The following is a 21,923-nucleotide window of genomic DNA, read 5'->3' on the forward strand; positions in this document are numbered from 1 at the left end:
CTGGCCAGGGAAATGGCTACCTGGGCAGTAGAGAAGGGAGCTGGCTGGTTGGGAGGGTTTTTTGGAAAGACCTGAGGTTTGACTCCGTGGTCCAAACTGTTTCCTTGCTCAGCATCTTGCTCAGCCCTGGTGTAAGATTGGCTCCTGCAGTGAGCACGTGGGCCACCCCAGGAGAGGTGGTCATCACCCGTTTCTGTACCAGCATCCTTTTAGCACACGCACGCGTGTGGGTGTGTATGGATTCTGCCTGGGGGAACACGGCTGGCGTGGAGTTCTAATTATAGCTAATTGCAGGGTTGATACTCTCTGGATTTGGTCTGATACAAGTCAAACGATTTCCTGTTGTTCAGCACTTTACAGACACATAACCAGAGGCACGAGGTGGACGTGTTTTCTGAAGGCATCCAGCTGGGCAAACACACACTCTTCCCTTTCCTTCCTGCGCACGGACCTCAGTGGAGCAAAACACCCCACCGCAGCCTCGCTCTGTGGTCTTGGGTGATGTTAACGCTGCTTTTTGTTGAGTAGTGTAGAGGTCCCTAAACCAGGTGAAATGGTCGGGTTTAGTTCAGCCGAGGGCTCCTGGGAGGAGCAGGGTAGCTTGGCCACACTGAGCTCTGGGCTTCTGCGGTCGGACCTTTTAGGTCCCCGAAAGCACAGCGCTTTTCTCTGCACAGCCTTGCAGCTGGTGCTGCTGGCAGCACTTTGCGTCAAAACCTTAGGAAAGCTCTATCACGGATGTACTTTCTGAAAAATGGGAGCCAAAATCTCTTAACTGTGTTTCCTGCAATGGGATGTGGTGCATTAATTGGTTTACACAATGCTTTTAATGTCAAATATTGCATATGTTCTAAATTTTATCCTAAGTAAGTTATTAAATTCATACTTTAAAGCCCATTTTTAATGTCTCCTAATGGGGAAGTTAAAAGTGCATTTCATGTAGTTAATATAGTTGTAACACTGTGCTGTCAAAGATCCCAAGAGATAGAAGGGGAACTTGTTAGCCTGGTTAGTGCGTACACAAAGAGATGGACAGATCTCAAACACAGAAAAGATCAAAGTTTGACAAAGGTTCAAGAAGAAAAGCAGCAGCTTCTTGAAAGGAAGAAGGAGAGTTTGACTCCAAATGTAAATTTTTTTTTTTTTTAAACTTTGGCTTTCACACGAGCCAGGATCCAGAATGATGGTCTCATAGTCTTTAAGATGTTTCAAACAAGCAGTACAATTCTCTAGGAAAAAATGTCCCCCTCTCTCCCAGGCACCCTCTGCAAATTGAATCCTGGAATTGAAAACTTGGAACTGATGCCAAGCATTTTAATCTTACCAAAAGTAAACAATGAGCATCAATTCACATAAAAACTGACTTCTAAAATTATTTCAATGTTAACATGATAAGTGACACTGTAAGTATATTATGTGACTTTGGGCCCGCTCGATGCTTTTTAAATGGATGCTGCTATTACAACAGATACTGGTCATGTTTCTTTTCAGATGTTTGTAGGGAATTACGTGGAGAAAAAGCTCTGCTTTAGGAAAAGCCCAAAGGAAAACGGAATGAAAAGAAGGAGCAGATTCTCCAAGGACCGCTGAGTCTGGAGGTCTTCTGGAAGTTTTCCTGGCAGGATGGGTTTCAGCGGGGTGGGAGGGTTGGCAGCCTGGGAGGATGGTCACTGTGATTGCTGGGGCTTCCAGAGGTGAGCACATGGTTCCAGATGGGTGGCATTTGCTGGCATGGATGGTCCCCAGTGTTTGCTCACCGACTTTTCTTCATGCTAGTGTCTTCCTCCGCTCATTTTCTGCACGTTGTCCGAGAAAGCTCTGGGAAAGAAAATGGCAGTAAAATTTGTTTGTGAGGGCAGGGGATGAATTAAAGAACAGCCTTTGTGGGAGAAGGGCCCTGGCCGTGAGAAGGGCTGGAGCTAGGCTGGCCCTTGCCTGTGGCCAAGGCTGGTGTGCCACTCATTGCAAATAGCTCTAAATTATCAAACCCCTGACCCTGCTCAGTTACTGGATGAAACACTTTGGCTGGTGGTGGAGAGCAGCTCATGCGAGATGTTTTAATGGCTGCTTCTGATCTTAAAACCAATGAGTCCCTGAATTGCTATCCAAACCGAGAAAAACATCCTTGTAGCTACGCTGGCATTTACTGCATAAAGATGTACTGAAGTATATCTAAGCACAGAGTCTGCATTATCAGACCTTTGGAGATTACTTTTATCTTCTTTCCTCTATTAAATATAGCTCAGCTTTACTGCCTTTCACACGAATAAAATTTGCTGGCTTTTACTTCTAGGAATCATCCATTAAGTATTTTAAAAATGCTGTTCAGCCACGTGTTTGCCCCTGTGTTTGCTCTAGATGGGATTGCTGTTGCGTGATCCACAGAGCGTTCCCTGTGCACGATGATTATTTTTTGGCTGACTTATGTAGGAAGTAACCTTCACTGCTTCACCACTTTGTGTGTCTTTTAACAAACCCAAACACGTGGCAGATTCTCTTATCTCAAGCTGTGGAGTTTTGCCCTTGAAAGCATGGAGTGGACAAGGTCGGAGAGAGGGAGATGGTCTCACCTGGTGGTGGTTTCTCTGGCTGGAGGTGCTGTTTGATGGCAGTGCAGGGTGGCTTTGCACAGTTCCTTCTGAAGAACTGTGGCTGGGTGATGCTGGTGGGGTTGGGGAAGCAGCAAGCGGTAGCTGGATTGCAGCAGAGAAAGGGCAGGGTAGGGGGAGCAGCTCAGCATCCCGCTGCAGGAAGGATGCTCTGCTCATCTCCTCCTGAGGAGAACCCCCGAAGAGAGGAGGAATCGCACGTACCCAGTGCTAAACGGCATATGACTCAAACAAACGAAAAAAATCACACCTCTTTATTACACAGATTTATCTCGCTGCGTCGGGGCCTGACAACCACCACCAGATGCTCATCTTCTCAGTTGCTTTATTGGATTCTGGGACATCCTCATAATTGCCATAAGTGGGAGATGATTCCCCAGCATCTGGCATGTGTTAATACTGATTCAGAGAGCTTATCAATCCACTTAAGGAAAGAGCGTACGTGCTTGGTGTGCAGCCTGGCAAATTCTAAAGCATCATCATTTAATCCTATTTTTTTCCCTTTGAAATGCTGCTGAATGACTGAGTCCTTGCCACCGGACCCTGCTGCAGTTTGAACACGTATAGGTGGGTAGGCATTGCCCAGATGTCATCCCCGTTTCTGGCAATGGGTAGGAAAGTGCTGCCCTATTTCCCCCAGCCTTGCCCCCGGGTTATATTTCAGGAGCTGCTGAAATGCTATCTAAGCACAACTTGCCCCTTGGCTCATGAATAGTGCATTTAGCGGTTAAGACCCAACAGAAATCTTCCGATAAATTAAAACAACTTCTGTTTTATTTTTTTGGTTTAGGTTCAAACTATCGCCTGCTCCCTTTGAGGCTGGCTGCAGGTATGGAGGAGCACAGCTGCTTGGACACTTTTCAGCTGGACGTCTTCTAAGGGAGGAGGGAGAACTGCTCGGAGGTCTATGGAGGCAGTGAAGTCTCGGGCAGGTGGGTTTCCTTGCTCAGTTCGGAGTGAAGAAAAGCGACAAATAAAACTGACGAAAAGCAGATATTTCAAGAATTGCTCCAAAGGTGCTGTTTCCATTCCAGGTAGGAATAAAAACCACGGAGTTTAGGTAGATTTTAAAATTTTTGTTCCCCACTGCCTTCCTCTGAGGAGCCTGGCAGCATTTGGTCAAATGAGAGTTCGTGCTGGCATGCATGCAGCAATGCTGGCAACCTCCCATCTTCCAGGCAGAGCTTTGGAGGTGGAGGTTTTTGAGGGAAACAATGGTGCAAAAGGGTCTGTTTGAACAAGGGAATTAAATATTTCCCCACATCGCTCCTGGTTGAAGAATGTTGCTGGGTTTTGAACAACATGCGAGGGCAGGGAAAAGGCATTTTTCAGGCTTGCAGGGATCCAGCACTGTCTAGACTTTGTAATGCAACGGTGTGCGCCGCCCTGCCTTGAATTCCTGCCACGGCATCTCTCAGCGCGTCCTATAAATGGAAGCTGCCAAAGCTTCAGTCACACTAACGAGACCCTAGATCCTGTCGAATTTGGCAATTTGTTCCACTAAACCGGTGAACTCGTAGCAGGTGGTAGCAAAGCTCATCTCCTAAAACCACATCCCTTGGGAAACAAAAGGCCACACCTGAGTTCCCATGGTGGGGCGACCACGTCTCCCTCCAGGCTAACGGAGATGCCTGGGCGTGGGGATGGATGCTCCTGCACAGGGAACCTGCCGACCACCGCTCTCCAGAGGTGATCTTTGGATCGGCACATCGCTCTCGAGTCAAATCACCATCAAGTCATCTTAGAAAAGTGAGACTTGCTGCTCAAAGCCCGTTCCGTTGAACACGGCTCTGTCTACGTGAGGTTGCAGCCACCAGAAGCAATCTGTTCTTTAGATGTTTCTGTCCTATCTGGCTCCAAGAATTTGTTGGCAGAGCTCGGCTGTGCAGAGTTGGTTTGGGTCACCCCCGGTGTTTGGATGCATTTCCTTCTCCACCCTCCTTTCTCCTCTTTCTGGGATCAAGTTTCTTGCAGCTAAGCGTACTCTTGTCTCTCTGCATTTCCCACTGAAAGCTGAAGCAGGGCTTGGTCACCGCTTGTTTTTCTAAACCCAGCCCAAGTAATGAACATCTGCCAGGAGCCAGAGGTTTTCCCTAAGCCTGTGGTTTGAATAACTCTTTCTTTACAGCCTTGCTTCTCTCCCAGGTGGATGCTGCCTCCTGCGAAGCCCACGGCAGCGTATGGCCATCAGCACACGGCATCCTCGCTGGCCTGAGCAGCCCAAGCTGCCGGGATCGCAGCGCCGGCCGGGCTCGCTGCCTTCGCTCCAGTGCCGAGTCAAAGCCGCCTCATTTCGCTCTTGCTGGAGTTTTGGTACGACCTTTCCCATGACATGTGGAGTGGAGAAATGTCCTCCTGGCTTTTACCACCAGAGGAGGTAATGAAGTGACCGTGCTGAGCAAAGCTGGGGACGTGGGGTTGAGGCAGAAAATGAACCGGCATCTTCCAAGTGCCAATGCCTTCCAGCCCTGACTCGCAGACGCCGGTACCTGGCACAGCACTTCACTAAACTCACCTGGCAGGCTGTCTTACTGCAAGCCCAGAGAACCATCTCTGCTCCTATTAGCAGGAAATTAGGATCTTAGTTGTCGTATTTTAAAAGAGGCTGAAGTTCCCTGGCGCACTTTGTTGTTCATGTGCCGGCAGTTTTGGGTGCCTGGGAAGACACTCCTCGGAGACCATCGGTTTCCAGAGTTTAAGTCTCAAGCAATGCAGATCACATCTCTGCTTCTTTGTACGAAAATGGAGGCAGCTCAGATCTTTTGTTATTTTGGTGCATGCTCCTGCACTCTGTCAAAAGACGGTACGCTCCTGTGCAAAACTGTTGGCTGTAGCTGAACAGGCAGGAGTAAAATCGGTGAAATGCTGCCTAGATCCCAGTAGGAGGTTTGTCCCCAATGTGAATTTGAACTTTGGATTAAGAAGCTTTTCGGACCTGCTGAAGCTTCTGGTTTATGGTATTTTTGCCTCTTGGACTGACACATCATATGTGGGTTATGCATCAGGGACCAATATGTCAGGACCCATAAAGAAATCTCGTGGCCACAGGAAAAGGCTAGTCCAGCTTGTTCTGGCGTTAGGTCTGTCTACCCCAGGAAGGATGGAGGAGGTGCCTAGACTGAACAGAAAGATGGTCAGTTAGGGCCTTGCGTCTCGGATGAGCAGTCGCTTCTTAATTTACATGCAGGGAAATGAGCACAGAAAGCTTCTGCGCTAAACTCTGTAACAAATGCCGAGAAAACCTGCGAAGTCCTGCTCCCGTTTCCTGCTCTAAATTCCGCACAACAGACCCCGATATCCAGGGCCGGGAGCCAAACACTCTCAAGTCAATGGAAAGATTCCCCTTGGCTTTAATGGTCTTTGCATGAGTGCGTAATTTCTTCCTGTTCACAGGCTCTCTTGGACTTGGTTATGGAAACAACTGCAGATATAAAGTGCTGCAGTGAACTGTAAACCCTTCAAAGCAGCGTGACGGCAGATTTTGCTGTCCTCCCAGACAGTTGGAATGGGTTTTGTTTGACAAAAAGCCTGATATATGTTCTTCCAGCCAGCGCCGTGGCTACAGTGTGAATGAGTGTTTTAACGAATATATTCATGCAGACAGGGTTTGTGGTCAGCCCGCTGGGTTTGGAGCCAAGCTCTTCCCAGCAGGACAGGAAAGGCAGGGAGCCCGTGTCCATGCTAGGCGAAGCTGAACCTCTGCAGATTTGACATGCCAGCATCTCTCAGACCTGCGGTCTTGGGTCTTGCAGCTTCTAGGGACTGGTTAAATTTCCTGCCTGCAAAGACCATGCCACTGGTAGAGACTGGATGTTGCCCGATTTTGTCAACTCTGGCAAAATACTTAAAGAGGTGCTTAACTTTGAGGACCTAGATACGTTTCACTGATTTCCACAGGGATTAAACACGTGTAAGCATTTGGGTGAGGAGGGAAGTTGGTGCATCTGGTTGTGCGGTGCCTTCAAGGGGTACGCGGGATTTCCTCCCTGATGCCTGGGACTATCAACCAGTGCCTCGAAGCACAAGATCTGCCTGCTCTGGTCTACTCATACAAGGAGCAATAATAGCAAACAGATTATTTAGTCTTTATAAAGTCCACAGACACCGAATCTGAGTCTGTTAGAGGAATAGTGACTTTCACAGGGGATCTGCCTGAGTGTTTGAGAAGAGCAGAAAGTGTTTTCTGATGTGGAGGGTTGCTCCGCTGACTCTCGGGGGAGAGGAGGCTGCTGCTGATTGCTCTTTCTTTCTCTACGCCCTAGAAACTTTCTAGAGCTAGTTAAGGGTTTAGATTGTTTCACTTTGCTGTTCAAACTCCGGATGGGTTTTGCCCTTTCTTTTCTCCAGGCACCCAAAGGCAACTGGGTGTCTGCAGCCCTCGCTTGTCATACGCAGCATGAGTACAAATGTGACCCTGTTCACAGCGTGGTCTTAATGGCTCGGGCAGAAATCCCCACTCCTGGAGCCACGTTCTGCAAGAGGAACCGAGACCTCACTTTCGCAGCTGTGCATTCCTGAGATGAAAAGGGCAGCTCAGGCCCAGGCTGTTTCGTAGCAGAAAATCAGACCTGGGCAATCTATGGAAAAGTCTGGCAGCTGCAGGAGCCGTCTGGCTGCTGGAAAAATCTGCAGCGAGCTCTGTCGGGGTCCCCTCATGACGCCCTGATTTGGGGAGCGCTTCCCCTCAGATTTCTAAGATTTTGAATTCTTGCCCGTCGGTCTCACTAGAAATGTGCCTGTATGAAGACTCCCAGTTCAGAGGCATAGGAATTATAAACTGCTGGCCTGGCTCTTTCAGAAGGATTATTTGCTTTTTAAAGTCACTGTCTGCAGCCTAGGCTGATCATTCTGTTGCAGAGGAAAATAGGCAGCAGACTGAGACGTGGATGAAGTAATGAGTTCATCTCTCTGCAGTCTAGCCAGGTACACATATTTTTTTTCTCCCAGAACTTAATTAAAATGCATACATCTTTCCTCACATTTTTATGAAGCTCAATGGCAAATAACGGTCACTCTCTAATTACACCAACATTAACTTGTTTTCATGGCTGAAAAGGACAGATACAAGGGCAGTATCGTTCCCCTGCATTTGGTTACTCTGTGAAGTGCTATCTCCAGCAAGCAGCTAGAAACCCAGGTTTTATAATGTGGGCCAGCACTCCCATGGGGTGGACTGTGCTGGTGAGAAGAGGATAGACTTGTCCAGTGGAAAATAGATACATTAGTCTGGGCTGGCTGATAAATCCTTACCCAGCTGATGCTCTTCCTGCTCTGTTTTGCTGGCATTCGCACTGACCCTTGGACCTTATCCCCTCTGGGGTTTGGAGATTCCCAGCCTGGAGGAGCAGCTCATCGGCCACGGCTTGCTGCCTGCTCAGAGCCCTCTCCTGCCTGGAGACCTCCTGGTGTCCCCAGGGCTCACCGAGGAAAAAGGAAAATAAAAATCCGAGCAAGCTTGATTGAATAATGAGTTCAGTTTCTTTACCCAGCCACAAAACTGGTCATATTTAGCCAGAGCAAAATTAAACAGGGGCCCTCCTGGTGCAACAGAATAAATAGTCTGTCCTACAAAGGAAACCACCAGCTCTGTTGTGGGAGGGATGTAAAGTTGTTGATGGAAAAAAGCACGCCGTGATCCTATGGCCTTCCACTCCACTCTGATTTTGGTTACTCCAGACTATGATCAGCACAGCCAGACCAGTCCTCATCCCAGTCCAGTGGGCCACTGGTGTCAGTAGCTGCCGGTGGGCAGGGCTGGCTGATGTGCCTCATAGCAGGCTTCATGGAGGGTTGATGCAGTCCCAGAAATGTCTTTGTGCTCCTTTGTGATATCCGTCCAGCTTGGTTGCATCCTGCAGCTTGGTTATGAAATGGCTGGTTTTGCAGTGACGTTCTTAAAATTCAGCTTTTCTTAATATGGAATTGGTTTTTACTAGTATGAATTTTGCAGCGTTGTGTTCTGCTTGAAATTACTGCTGCTCGGACATGCCAAAGCTCAGGACATTTTGTTCCATTTTCTCGTCTAAACCTGACCAGTCCCATGAAATCCAAATCTAACCTGAAATACTCAAATTGCACTGCATGCATGGGAAATGAAAGATGTGTTGCCAGGACGGTTGCACTATGAGGGAAGGTTATGCACTATGAGAGGGCATGAAAGTCCAACATGACTCCACTGGTGGGTGGTTTGGGATTCGGCCAAGACAAGGAGGTTGGAAGGAAGCATGCGGCTTCGCTTGGGTGCTTTGTGGCTTGACCATCTGCAAGGAGAATGAATAGGCACCATCTCTCGCATCCACCCCCTCCAATTTAGCGCGTGCCTGGAAAAAGGCAGTGGTAGGTGCTGTCTGTATAATAAATGGCATCTGTATGACAAACGATGCATCTCTAGGGTTTTCCTTTGCAGACTCAGAAAGTTGTGGCTGGAGTGATGGGAGCAACAGAAGAGGTGACCGCAAGACCAGCAGGTTCAAAGAGCTTAGCTCGGCTGCCTATTCTGGGGATGAGTTAATCAGCTGTAATATGTGAGGTCTGCAAGGCATGGTGATGAACGGGAGCATACGGAGGGGAAAGGCTATATAGTTAAAAGAACATTGGCGATAGCACAAACGTCCTCCTGGCAATGTGATTTATTAGGCTGTGATGGTGTCTTTCACATTAAGTGACAGATGCCTCATCATACACGACATTTAATGTAGGATGAGAGCAGTTTCGCGGTAGGAAACCATTCTCTGTCTGCAAGGGAGGCATTGGGCAGGCTGGACCAAGCTGGCAGTGCTGGTTTTGCAACTGCTGTGGCTCGCATCACGCTCGCAGTCAGAAAGGGAATTTTTAAAATCAGATTTTTATTAGGTGCCTAATTGACTCATCATCCCTGCCCCCTCCGCGCACACACATTTGCTCTGCCCTGAAATGTGAGCTAAACGAGGCTGGCGAGAAATGTTTTCTGAATATAGCTGGGGAGAGAGAGAGGGCCGAGGAAGGTGAAGAAGGAGCAAATTCATGCCGTTTTTTAAAACAGAAGATTGTAAAAGACCAAAAAAGAACCCCATACAAAAAATAACAACAACAAAAAGATGTGGTTTCTTAAGCCAGTTTGCATTCCTGGAAGTTGATGACGCCCTGGATTACTGTTGTTTTTTTAGACGTCTTTCAATTTTTTTTAGACCTCTCTCAATTTTTTTTAGGATAGTTTGTCTGTAATGTGGGTATGTGTGGGTAGAGGACTGGGGAATATGCAGAGGGAAAAAAAAAAAGCTAAAAATGGGCAGGAGCAAGCTGACTGCATATTTTTTTTTTTTTCTTGAACAACAAGAAAAAAAAAGAGTTTGAAGTTGTGAAAGATTTGGATATGTGGGGGTGGAGCAGCGGCATGGCAAAGGAAGTTGATCCTGAAGACCACATCTAATACAGAATCTTTTGTGCTTCATGAAACGCTGTGCCTCCTCAGCTACGGGAGAGCTGTGTCTCAGTTTGCAAAATAATCAGTCCAAACTTCTGATTTATGTCACTTGGAAGCTGCCTTGCTCTGCAGAGAGGAGATGGGATGGAGCCAAGCCATCCCCGGCCAATGTGCCGGGAGCGTGGTGGTACGGTGGTCTTGCAGGTTTTGTATCGGTGCCACCAGAAATTTGTTTCTTGTTGCAGTCCAGTTTTGGTGTCGCATTTCCGTTTGGCATTTTTGCTTAGAAAACAGTCCTCTTCTTCAGGAAGTATTTCTCTTTTCTCCGTCTTACTCATGCTTACGCCAAGCTAAGCCCCACCAGTCTCCACGGGATGCTGCTGCTTTGCGGGTAGTCCAAAAAACGGAGAGTTAGCTCAGTCGGTCCCTGAGCAGGATGGAGGGAAGGTGGGGAGTCAGAGGGCCAAGGTCTCCTCCCGTTTACGTGAGTGTGTAATAGCCAGAGCATGTTCTGGCTATTCTGCTAATTTCCTGATGGTTGCTCTGGATTTTTATTGCTTGCACTAAAACAAGGGTCCGGTCTGTAGTTTGAACATCTAGGGGCAACTTAGAGGAAAAAAACCCAACCTGTTGTTGCATCAGTGTCTGGAGGAGAAATAACTTTGCCCACTCTGCCAGGGCGTGCGATGGTTTCCTGGGGAGAATGGGGCTTCGCGCTGCCAAGGGCTTTTGGCTCAGGCTGTGCCCTGCCCGGAGGTGGCAGCTCTAAGAGGTGTGGGTGCTGTCGCTGCCAGGTGAAAAACACCCACTAAATTTTCACTCCAAGCTCTTCTCCACCCTGAAGCTCTATAGACATGCCAAGATCATAGTTTTTTTTTTTTTTTTTCCCCCTGTTACCAAAGCAGAGACTGACATTCCCGGTAAGTGTATCCAATGGGTCTGTTCTTTGCTCGTTGCTCCTTTCCAATACAATAAGACCTCATTGGAAAATTTCAGATTAGTTCTCTTCCTTCTTTTCTCAGCTGGAAGCTTCCTTTTAAAACATTAATATCAAAATTATTTTTTTTCCCCCAGCGGGTTAATTAATACTTGATTCATCACCTTGAAAGCTAATGGATATTTATCCAGATCATGAACGAAATGAATGCCTTCTATAAATAACTGCAGCAACCCTCGCTAGCACTCACTGACAACCCATCTTTATTTATGCTCCTTCTTCTTCAGGAAACAAACTCTGCTCGGCTCTAGAGGAGTTAATCCTAACCTTTACCCAGGGCTGGTTTTGCACTGGCCTGGCTCGATGTTTTCCTACTTGAGCTTTACTTTGTAAACATGGTGCCTTTTTCTGAGGGAAAAAGGCAGCATTTGTGGAGAGGGACCCAGACAGCATGGCGTAATCACTCCAGCCTGGGCCAGCAAAGGCCATTTGAGACCTTGGGTGTTTTCGTGGGCTGGGAGGTCTCTGGCACTCTCCAAAATGTTTAGTTTTGGCTATTGGAAAAAATATTGGAAAGCCCTTTCCGAGTTCCCATCTGCTTCAAATAAATGGTGTTTATTGTCTTTGTCTCCAGCTCTCTAGCTATTGTCATCAGTGACCTTAATTAGGAGCATATTAAAAATCATGTCTAGTTTGTTGCTCATGCATAAAGAATTAAGAAATAATTATTTACTTTTACCGTTAACTTGCACGTTCCTCCTGGGTGCTGCTCTGCATCCACGAGAGCGTCTTGCTGCTCGCTGGAGAGGGAAGTCCTTGTTGTCCCTGTAGACTTCAAGGGCAGAAATAACTGCATGCGCGCTGGGAGGCTGGACAAGGGGACCGAGGGACACAGAGGTAGATGGTGTGAGAGTTGCAGTGGATGCTGGAGGCCAACCAAAGCATGACCTGTTGTAATGTGGTACCTTGGCTTTTCCCACAACCTTGCCCATTGCTCGCTGTTGCCCGTGGCTGGGTCTGCACCAGGTCTCACGACTTGCATCTCTATCACAGGTCTAATGCTGCTCTCCTGTCTCCAGAGGGGCTGCCGAGAGCTCTATGTGCTTATCCAGACCAAGGCTGGAAAAATATTGCTGATGTCATTTCTAGGCTCCTGACCTCCATGCAGTAAAACTCCGTGGACAGCTTGCCCTGGGGTCTGCAGGGTGGATTTTTTTGTCACTTCAGCAGTGTCACTTGTTTTGAAGCAGGATAAGGGGGACCAAATGAGCTCGCTCCTCCTATGTTGCTCAGTCTCTTGGTTTTCATCGTAAGTGATGCAATTTGTGAGGCTGCCTCCAGGAAGGACCAGCCTCTGGAGTTGCACGACTGTGTAAAAATCTCAGCTTTTGTTCATTTTCCTATTCCTCATGAAAGCTTTAAGCACAAAGGAGCAGCTAGACATTTTCTATGGTCATTTTAATCTATGCTACTTAAGATGAACTTACTTTTTTTTTTTCCAGGGACATTGGCTCATGAATTTTTAATTCTTGAGCTTGGCAGCACTGGATGATTTAGAAACAGAACAACTGATTTTAATGAGTGTAAGATTAATGCAGATGAGCTTGGCTGAAACTGTGATCCAGCTGAGGAGAGAGGATTTTCTCACTTCACCTACCAGCTCCCTCCTTGGTGGGCTGTTAGGTTGCAGGCATTAGTGTAGCAGAGCATATTCTCATCAGTAGTCGTTACCTGGGGGAGAGACGCTCATTAAACAGCCCACTTCATGCAGGAAATTTTGCAGGTTAACCCTTGGTGGCTGTCCTGGACCCTCGACAGCCCTGCAAGGTGAACTGTGGCTCTTGAGTGTGCAAGTGGGGAAGGCGGCGAGTGTGGATGGATATGAACTGATGGAGGAGAAACCTCCCCTGACTCTGGGCCGGTGTCTGCTGGATGGGAAGGAGAAGACTTCTGGCTGTTGCATGGAGCCACCACAGCTCCAAGCAAGGGCATGGTCTGTACCTGGTGCCTATCCCTTGGTGGAGAGCCATTGTTTTATTTGTTTGATAAAGTGCTTAGCACTCTGGGTCATATAAATGCAGTTACCGATACGAAAGAGCCATTCTGGGTGCCACAGAACAGCCTTGCACTGGGCAGAGCTCTCCCGAGTAACCTGTTAGCTCAATGACTTGCTTTCCTATACACCTGAAATTATTTGTATAGTCAATGGTTTTATTACCTGAGCAATAAGGAAAGATGGGGGAGGCTGAGCTGAACTAATTTTATTTGATTCTGTGGGCAACTGGTGGTTTTATATCTCTGTTTTATTTTTTTTATATCGTTTAATCAGGTAGTGCTTTCACAGATTGCATCGCTGCAGGTTTTGCCTGCTTGGGCTGGCAAGCGAATGTAGCAGGAGCATTCAGGAGCGGAGTGTGATGAACCATAAATAAAGAGGAGACTCCCAGGAAAGCATCAGGAGACCACGGAGGAGAAGGCTGACCCGGCAGCTGGTGAGATCACCTGGTGACTTGCGTCCAGCTTTCCAGGGACCTCCTGCCTGACCATGGGTAAGCCACGGCATCGTGTTCTGCTTCAATATCCCACCCTCAGAGTGGAAGGAAGGGCCATGGCAGATGTATTAGCAGTCCCCAACCCAAGGGCTTCTTGGTGTCTGCACGACCCTTTGCATCCTATGGGGATTAAAAGATCGGACGGGCTGCTCGGCAAAATAGCGGGACCGCAGAGGCAGATGGAGAGGACATTTTGATGAGTCTGTTTTGCAGGCACAGAGTTGCAGATCTCAGGGGTCTAGCAGGGAAATCTGTGAGGGCAAAGGGGTGCCTGGGACAAAAGTGTTGTGCCCCAAAATTAGAAGACCCTGAAAGACAGCATCCAAAATAACAGCATGCTTGCTGTGCTCTTCCCAGGTGCTGGAGGGCCAAGGATGTCTCTGTGCTGGGGCTTGGGAATGCACAGGCATAGGACTGCCCTGTGGTAGGAGGCATTTTTCTGAAAGCTTATCTTGAACTTTTAAAGGATTTTTCTGCAGCTTCAAACCCTGCATATTATAAAGCAAAATTCCTTGTGTTGTTAGCATTGCTTTCAACCAGCTGCAATCATTAAATCCTGAGTCTGTTGCCAGCGGCAGTGCCGGTGATTTACCTTGTTTGCTGCAAGGCTAAAGGATGAGCCAGTTTCCCCCTTTGCTGAGCTTCCCACATTGCCTCTTTGCTCACAAGGAAGCAAAACCTCCACAAAAACTGGGCTGCCACCACATCAGGAGACTGCCAACAACCGCCTCCAGGTGCGGCCGTCTTGGAATGTATTTAAAAACCCATCCCGAATGCATTTCTCCTCCTCTGCATTTTTCCCAATACAATTCCCCCCCCCAGCCTGAGCTCCCAGTGCCGGTGTGCTGGGATGACCACCCTCTGCTACTGGCCGGGTGGCCGGTGGCACGTCCCACGCCGGAGCGACCTGTCCTCGCCCCATCGACAGGCTTTGTTCGCCGTGCTCGGTTTTGCTCCCCTGCTAACCCCGTCGCGCTGCTCCTATTTTTAACACCAAGGGATAAACCCGCCTCTTCGCTGCGTCTCGCACGCATCGTGAGCGGTGCAAGGTATTAAGTTGAGCACGTCTGCGTTTAGCACCTGCCAGGTGGGTCCTGGCAAGGAATGCATCGGCTCTTCTGCATCGCCAGCCCCGAATTATAGCGTTTCTTCTTCCTCCGTGGGAGATGCCTTCCTCGGCTGAAATGACAGCGCCAAATTCTCCCTGCGTGACAGAAGGTTGGTTGGTTTTCTTTTTTTTTCTTCTGCTTGTGCTGAAAAGCAGCTGCTAAAGTGGAGTTAATTCATCCCAGTGCCACAAAAGAGGAGAAGGAGATGAGAATGCTGCTGCATCCCAGCGTCTGCCCTCGTTTGGTGCAGGCACAGGCAGCAGCAAGCCACGACTTGGGGGGTTATGTGCTACCCACGGGTGCTCCTTGAAAAAGTGGGTGCCACTGAAATATGCTGCACATTTTTTCCCCTTTTAGCACAGCAATTCCCTTTATTTTTTCCTGGGCTCAACTTAAAGTTTGTGCCTTTTTTTTTTTTTTTTTTAATTTTTGCAGGGCTTTTATTGCCATGACAGGGATACCAGAGTGGAACATCTGATCACTGGGATAAACATGTCCCAAAATAAAGGGTTTGCACATCCTGTTTTTAAAGCTGGTCTTGCAAAATGCTCAAAAGCTTTTCTATTTAGCTAGCATTTCAGCGTCCATAAATGGTGCAAACTTTTTCCAGCTATTGTTAGTGGCAGTATCCATAACTCAGTGACTGTGATATTGCACATTCAAAATGAGGACGAATAAATAAATACACGAAGTAAAACACAATGGCTCAGCTAGGTTCCCTGGAGTTATGCTGGGAAAAGCTGCTGACTACAAGGCCCAGGAGCTCCTGTAGTTATTTCAGGGAGAACAGGTTGCAAACAAGCCAGGAAAACTTGTGCTCTAGGACTTTATCTTCCTGGGACATATCCTGAAATGGATGGGATGCTGGCCTGGAGTGCGAGACTGGGTGACTTTTGTGTCTTCACAGCGTCAGTGATGTGCTCTGAACACCTGGGTCAGGAGCCTGGTCCCCAGCGGTCCCCACTGAAATCACTGGAAAAAGCCCCAGTGCTGCGATGGAGCCAGCATCCCTGGGTTGCCAGGTCAGGATATTCATGGTATCTTGCTGATGGCAGGATCAGAGCAGCTTTTACAGCCTTACCAGACTCAGGGGGCTCCCCGAGGTCACTACTCCCTCTCAGCATCCCTGCTCAGAGCTCGCAAGAATTGTTCTGCTTTTTGAGGTGCTCCACCTGGAGCCATGCTGGAGAAAAGCAATTCATCCATGCTTTCTTCTTAAACAAATAACACACACGCATTTTAAATGGTTTTATTAGACTCTCGGAGTCGATTTGTAGAGACCCAACCTCAGAATCAATCCATGTACTCTCAAAAGCCCCGTTAACATCCGCAGCGTGGGGCCAAGACTCAGTTTTCCCCCGGAGAGAGGCATCCTTGCGGCACCCAGCCCGGAGCTGGTGTGGGGTAAGCTCATAATTCCACGTCAGCGCACAAACCTTGACGGTCTCGCTCCTGCAGCATCGGCCTGTGCTGGGAGCTGTCAAGGACCACACGCGTTATCCCTCCCGAATGCAGAGTCGACAGAGAGGAGGTTGGAACGCAACTCAACGTCCCACACGGTGATGGTGGAACCATCAGATCCTGTCCCCACCTGCCAGGAAAGGAGAACTTGCTGTGAAATATTCTGCCTTTCACTGCTTTGCCTTTGACTAACGAAGAATGACCGGAGAAGGGAACTGATGCCGTGCCGTCACGTAATGGAGAATTACATCTTCTTTGGCCGGACGATGGGTTCCTTCTGCTTTTGAGAGGGAGAAGCCCTGTGCCCACGTGGGCCACGTCAGCCACTGCCGGTGGGTTTCTGCGTGGGGAGAATGCCACTCGCTGTCGGGTTGGGGGAGGCAAAACGTGCTCTGGCTGCACGCTGAGCCGCGGTTTGCATGGTACCCACCCTGCTGCAACCGGGAGGTTAAACGCTAATTTAGGACGCATACGGTCCCTGTTAGACCCTGTGCTGAGCAGTCAGTAACACAGAGGTCACGTGTGGGTTGTGCTGGGTTTTACTGAGTGTGAAAGTGGGGAACAGTCCAAATATACCCATAAAAGATTGGGGTTGGGTGCTTCATTACTGCGGTGAGTTAGGAGCGTTTCCAAGGGCAGGCATGTGTTGGGCTGGTAACGAGCTCTCCTTTGGCAGAGGCAGAGTGTTGAACGGGTGTGAAAACTGGAGGCTGAAGGCAGCAGATGTGAGAGGTGAAGAGAAGGGTGTTTGCAGCTGGGGGTACCGGGATGCCCGAGGCAGTGGACGCTGCAAGGGACCTGTGGCAGAAGGATGCTGCCAGGCTCCACGCTGGGTGCTGGGACCCAGCCAGCCCAGAATGAACAGCAAACTGGAGGCTACGGATGGCTACAGGGACAGGAGAGGGTGGCAAACCCCTCCTCAAAGGAGGCAAACCTCATCGAAGAGGTTAAAGTGAATGTTGAAGGATCCTAGGAGCAGTTGCCAGGTAATGCCATGCACAAGACTGACTTAATGACAGCCAGGGGGTGGGGGGGGGTGGATTTCATGGACTGTTTTTTGGTCTCACCCAAGCACTTCTCCATCCCAGATCCCAAATGATGAGGCCAAACACAACACGGCAGAAGCCAAACCATGACGTGAACACAGGGACCTGCAAAGGTGGAAAGTTGAAAGGCGCTTAGGACTTGTTCTCCAGGTGGGTTTATGGGACGTTGCTTTAGCCTCACCCTCTGTTTGCTGCAGGGCACAAAGTGGCCTCAAAATTGGTCCATTTGTTTCTTGTGGCTTCTGACTTTGGTCTGGCAGCAGAAAGGCTGGAGCATTGCACCTATGGCTGTGTTTTTTTCCAATGGATTTGGGAAATGAGTGACTAATGTCATGGCAAACAAGCAGGGCTGGGTGTGCTGCGCTGCTCAGCATCCCACTGCTGGTGGCATCCACGGTGGGACAGGCTGGTGGCCCGTTCTTGGTTTGGGAACAGATTAAAATAATGATGTGAGGAACAAGGGAGGCACCGTTGATGGGTCTCGCTGCATTGCCATCTCCTTGTGCTGCAAAAATAATGGAATAGGGATATGGCCCCAGCTCTTTCCTTAGCACCTCCTGGGCCAGCCACGGCACTGTCCCCTTCTCAGATGCCAGAGGATGCTGCAACCCCCTCACTGCAAGGACTTGTTCCTTGCAAGGTGTAGCACAGAGAAGTTAAAATGTCTCGTTACGGAGGAAAAGACACGGTTCTGCTTTAGTCTGGCTGCATGTGGAAGAGCCCTCTCTGGCTTTTGCAGAAGGGCTCCTCTCTCCTGGAGTTAGTCATGCAAAATGATTTCAGGGGGGTCTGCTGGAGTGTCTCCCACTGTGTGCATTTGTACTGCAGTAATAGTCATTCCTGGCCGCAACTGCAGATTTTTCCATTATTAGGGATTATATATGCACACATTCAGGCCCTCTCCTGTGTGCAGACGCCAGCTGGCCCTGCCTTTCGGTGTGTGTACGGAGCAGTGCGTGTGCTGGGGGCAGTGCGGGAGCAAAGAGAGTCCATAAAAATCTGTCCTAGATCAATTGCCAGCTTTCTCTTGGGAGAAGACATATCTCTGGTGCCTGAAAAAAGCCCCCTCGTGACTTGTGACTTATGACTTCAGCAGATTTCATCTGAGGAAAGGCTTTATGAAGGAAGAAATAAAGAAAGGCATTGCAGTTCTTTTGCATTCAATATTTTAGACCTGATTTCTAAAAAAATTGCAATTTTTTAGACTTGGTTTCTAAAAAAGCAGCAGGGTCTGAGGCAAACACTGGGCAACATTCGAGAGAGCAAGCTGGAGGTGGATTTTGTTCATTCTCCACTAACATGGGACAAAACCGTGTGTGGAGTGTTGACAATTAGCAGGGCTCAAATTCTGCATTTCTGTTGAAATTGGACAGTTGTTTGGGGACAAATCTCTCCAGCACTGCTGGTGACAGTGACGGGGGGGCTGACTTGGTGGGTGGAGGGGCTGTAGAGAGCACAGAACTGCTCACTACTACTTCATACCTGCTGATACGGACAAGTTTCCCATCCTGATATATGCCGCAGACCAGACTAAGAGGAGGCAGGGAGGCTGTCCCATGAGCAGGAGGGGAAAATCCCCCTTCTCCAACACTTGTCCTGGATGCAGGCGTGGGAACTTCAGCAGGAGCACCTACAGGTAGGTCTCCAAGAAAGCATCCCAGCCTCGCAGCACCTGAGGAGGTGAGGAAGAGAGAGAGAAGCTGTGATTTGTTCCTGCTGCTCATAGCTGGAGGTGGCTGCAGGGATCAACCCCGTAGCTGTGGGAAAGTTCAAGGCTGACCTTTGTGGCTTCATCAGATCTGGACTGTGAACATTCACTCTAATATCTATGTAATGAGAAGAGAACAGCAAGCAGCTATCATGATAGCTTCATGAAGCTAACCAGACACCTAGCACTGGTAGTCTAAATCTGGCCCTGTCTTCCTCCTGCAGTAGACAACCCAAGCTGCTCATTACTGTTGTCCTACCCAAGGGCACGAGCTGAGGGAAGCAGAAAGCCCCAACCAGCCAAGCTTCTGCCTGGAACTGTTTGCTTTGGATCATTACTTATTTATTTCTTCTTACACCCATCTTCCAGCAGAATTAAGGGCAGTAAAGGGAAGAGCCCTGTAACACTGCTTGCACAGTCTTAAAATGCTTTATGCTCATTGCAGTTCTCATCTTTACAGCACCTTTGGGAAGAGAGACAACATTCAAATGCTCATTTTACAGCACCATGCACTCAGCACTGCTGAAAACTAAATCCTTAGTAGTGTTGGCTCTGGAGACAAAATATGAATATATGTGGGTTGCACGTATCCAATCTCATTGCAGTGAGCTCAAGAAGGTGCAATTACTCTTATTTTTATGCTCATATGTGATTTAGACTGATTAATTGCTAAGAATTCCTCCCTCCTCCTAATTGTCTGCAAAAGGAGTGATTTCAAAGCACAATAATTGTGGCCACTGCCAAAGGGAATAGGAGATAAAAGCAACTCTTATTACCTCCAAATGGCCCCACATGTGGTCCTTGTCCATAGCAGACACAGTTTGCGCTGGAATAATGCATCAACCATATATTTAATCTTTCACCCAAGGATCTAGAATTGCTTTCCAATGAACTGTTAGCTGAAGGATCCCCACGCAGCCCTGATTAGACAGGCAAGAAGACTTGGAAGTTGTGAAACAGCCCAGCTTTGTAGCACTGGGAGGGGAGAGAGCTGTACTGTGATTGTGCTCCATGGGGAAACTACAGCTGAAGGACCTGAGAAGGGACAAGGAGGTCAAGCCCACTGTTTTGAAGATGTTTTGGACATGTTTTAGTGATGCTACAGCCTCCTGCTCTGAGCTTGGTGCTGTCAGTAGTCAGACGAGGCAGTTTAAAGGCTACTGGGTGGCTTTCTATGTGGCTCTGCAGAGAAATGAAATACCCTCAGAGAAATAGTCTCTAAAAGGAGGGTTGCGATGCCATGTAGGGACCCAGCAGCTGTGCTGGGACTCCCAGCCCAATAGAAAATTACCAACAAGACTTTTCTGCTAAGATCTGGGGTGGCCAAGGAAATGGGTTTCCGAGTGGACATGTTTTGGGGACCACCACTTTCAAGTCTGCAGGGACCACAAACACCTTCTGTCCCGTCTGAACGCGGACAACCTCCAGCTCTGCAGGAGCAGCGGCGTCATGACGGGGAGCATCCATCGCAGAGTCCAGCGGTACCATCTGGGGCTTTTAGAGACCTGATTCCCAAATACCAGCTTCCCTTCTGGGTTCACAGCCCCTGCCACTGAGCCAAGAGACGCAGAGATAACCAGCGCTGTGGGGCAGTACTCGGCGTGAGCCCTGGCAGAAGCTACATAGGATGTCTTGGGCTTCACCCATGTCTGTCCCCAAAATGCACGGACAGGGGGAGCAGTGCTTGGCCAGGCTGTCATGTAGCAGCTCCAGGGGTGCACGGCACGATCCCACTCCAGCGACTGGGAGATTCAGGGGTCTGCAATCATCAAAGCACTTCACAGCCCAAAAAATACAGGCAAAGCTTCCTCAGCCATGTTGTCCACTGGTGTCCTCAGCATCTCCCCAGCCTGGCTGGAGCCCTTGCTGCGCTGCTGACCTGGCCAGGTGGAGAATTCAAGGGAAGTAATTTTTTTTTGGCTTTTTCACATTCTCAACTTGTGACTCATTATCAACCGTTGTTACCTTCAGATCTCTGGGATCAAGAGAGGACCACTGCATTAGTTCTGTGTCACCAAGGAGAGCTTAAATATTGTGATTAAAAAATTCCAGTCTCGCATAGTCTACTCAGACATGCAGGAAGAAACCTTTGCAATTAGACTCCCTGTGTGCCAGCAGGAGGGCAGAAGTTCCTCCTTTTTTTTCTTTTCCATGTCTATATTCTTCTATGATTTTAGAGCAGCAGGGGGAAAAAAAAGCCTGTTTGATTTTCTTCATTATGCTAAGCCTGGTTTTACTTTCTGATTGCCAAAGCATGATAAATGGAACAGAGATTATTTGGAGATTTCAAAGATCTGCTTTCAAATTTTATTCTTCCTGAGCCTCATTAAGCTTGCAGGTTTTATCTACACTTTGTTCTTATGGTAGAGTAGCATTACTGTATATTAATAGCCATATTTTTTCATTTGAAATTAAAACCAGATAGAGGCTTCTCATGCTTTGCTTTCAAATCCTATTTTAAAAAATATTGATCATGTGTGTGTTGTTTTTCTTTTCCTCTGACCCTGCTGGCTCTGTAAAGGGCACTCACTAACAAAATGCTTTCAGTCCTGGATCTCTGCTTACTACTGGGTGCAGTTTTGTATATTTTACAGACATATTTTAGAAGGTAAAGTGTATAGATAAATGAAAAATGTAGTTTCCAATAGAGAGACAGGCAAGAAAAATAAGATTTAAAAGCAGGACCTCTACAATTAGGGGGTACAGAGCAGCTTAGGCATGATAAGATAGCCTGTGATGTGCCCAGGCGCATCTTTCAGGAGCTAAACCCTATTGAAAGATCTCATCCTCGATGACTTTAGGAGAAATGGCCAAAAATCATCTCATGGCTGAGAGCCCCCAGGCACAGCCTGTGTGCTCCTCTCTAGGAGAGGTGTGGAGGAGGGTGGCAGGGGCCGGGCACGAGGACAACATGGGACGCACACACAAAAGCCACGCTAACGTACCTGGTGGCGTTTCTTCTGCCGGAGCCAGAACTGACCCACCTTCTGGGTCTTCCAGGTGTACATCTTCCTCCTTCTGCGCCCACCCGTGAGCCCACAGAGGTCTTGGGGCAGCTTGAAGATGCGATGAGAAGGTCTCCTTGTGCCACCTACCTGG

General features: G+C 48.4%; 1 long non-coding RNA gene across 5 annotated transcripts; it reads left to right on the forward strand.

Moving 5' to 3' along the window:
* Positions 1–175: 175 nt before the first annotated feature.
* Positions 176–21,300, forward strand: LOC138688213 (uncharacterized). 5 transcript variants are annotated; one of them, XR_011327284.1, is made up of 5 exons: positions 176–488; positions 3,400–3,643; positions 13,278–13,497; positions 15,517–15,631; positions 16,125–21,300. It is a non-coding gene; the product is annotated as an uncharacterized lncRNA (long non-coding RNA). The 5 variants fall into 5 exon arrangements; XR_011327285.1 differs by lacking the exons at positions 176–488; positions 3,400–3,643; positions 15,517–15,631 and adding an exon at positions 3,683–4,986 and having other exon boundaries at positions 12,451–13,497; XR_011327287.1 differs by lacking the exons at positions 176–488; positions 3,400–3,643; positions 15,517–15,631 and adding an exon at positions 3,683–4,986.
* The last annotated feature ends 623 nt before the right edge of the window (positions 21,301–21,923 follow it).

This window comes from Haliaeetus albicilla, chromosome 12 (genome assembly GCF_947461875.1).
Source record: "Haliaeetus albicilla chromosome 12, bHalAlb1.1, whole genome shotgun sequence".
NCBI classification, from domain to species: Eukaryota; Metazoa; Chordata; class Aves; order Accipitriformes; family Accipitridae; genus Haliaeetus; species Haliaeetus albicilla.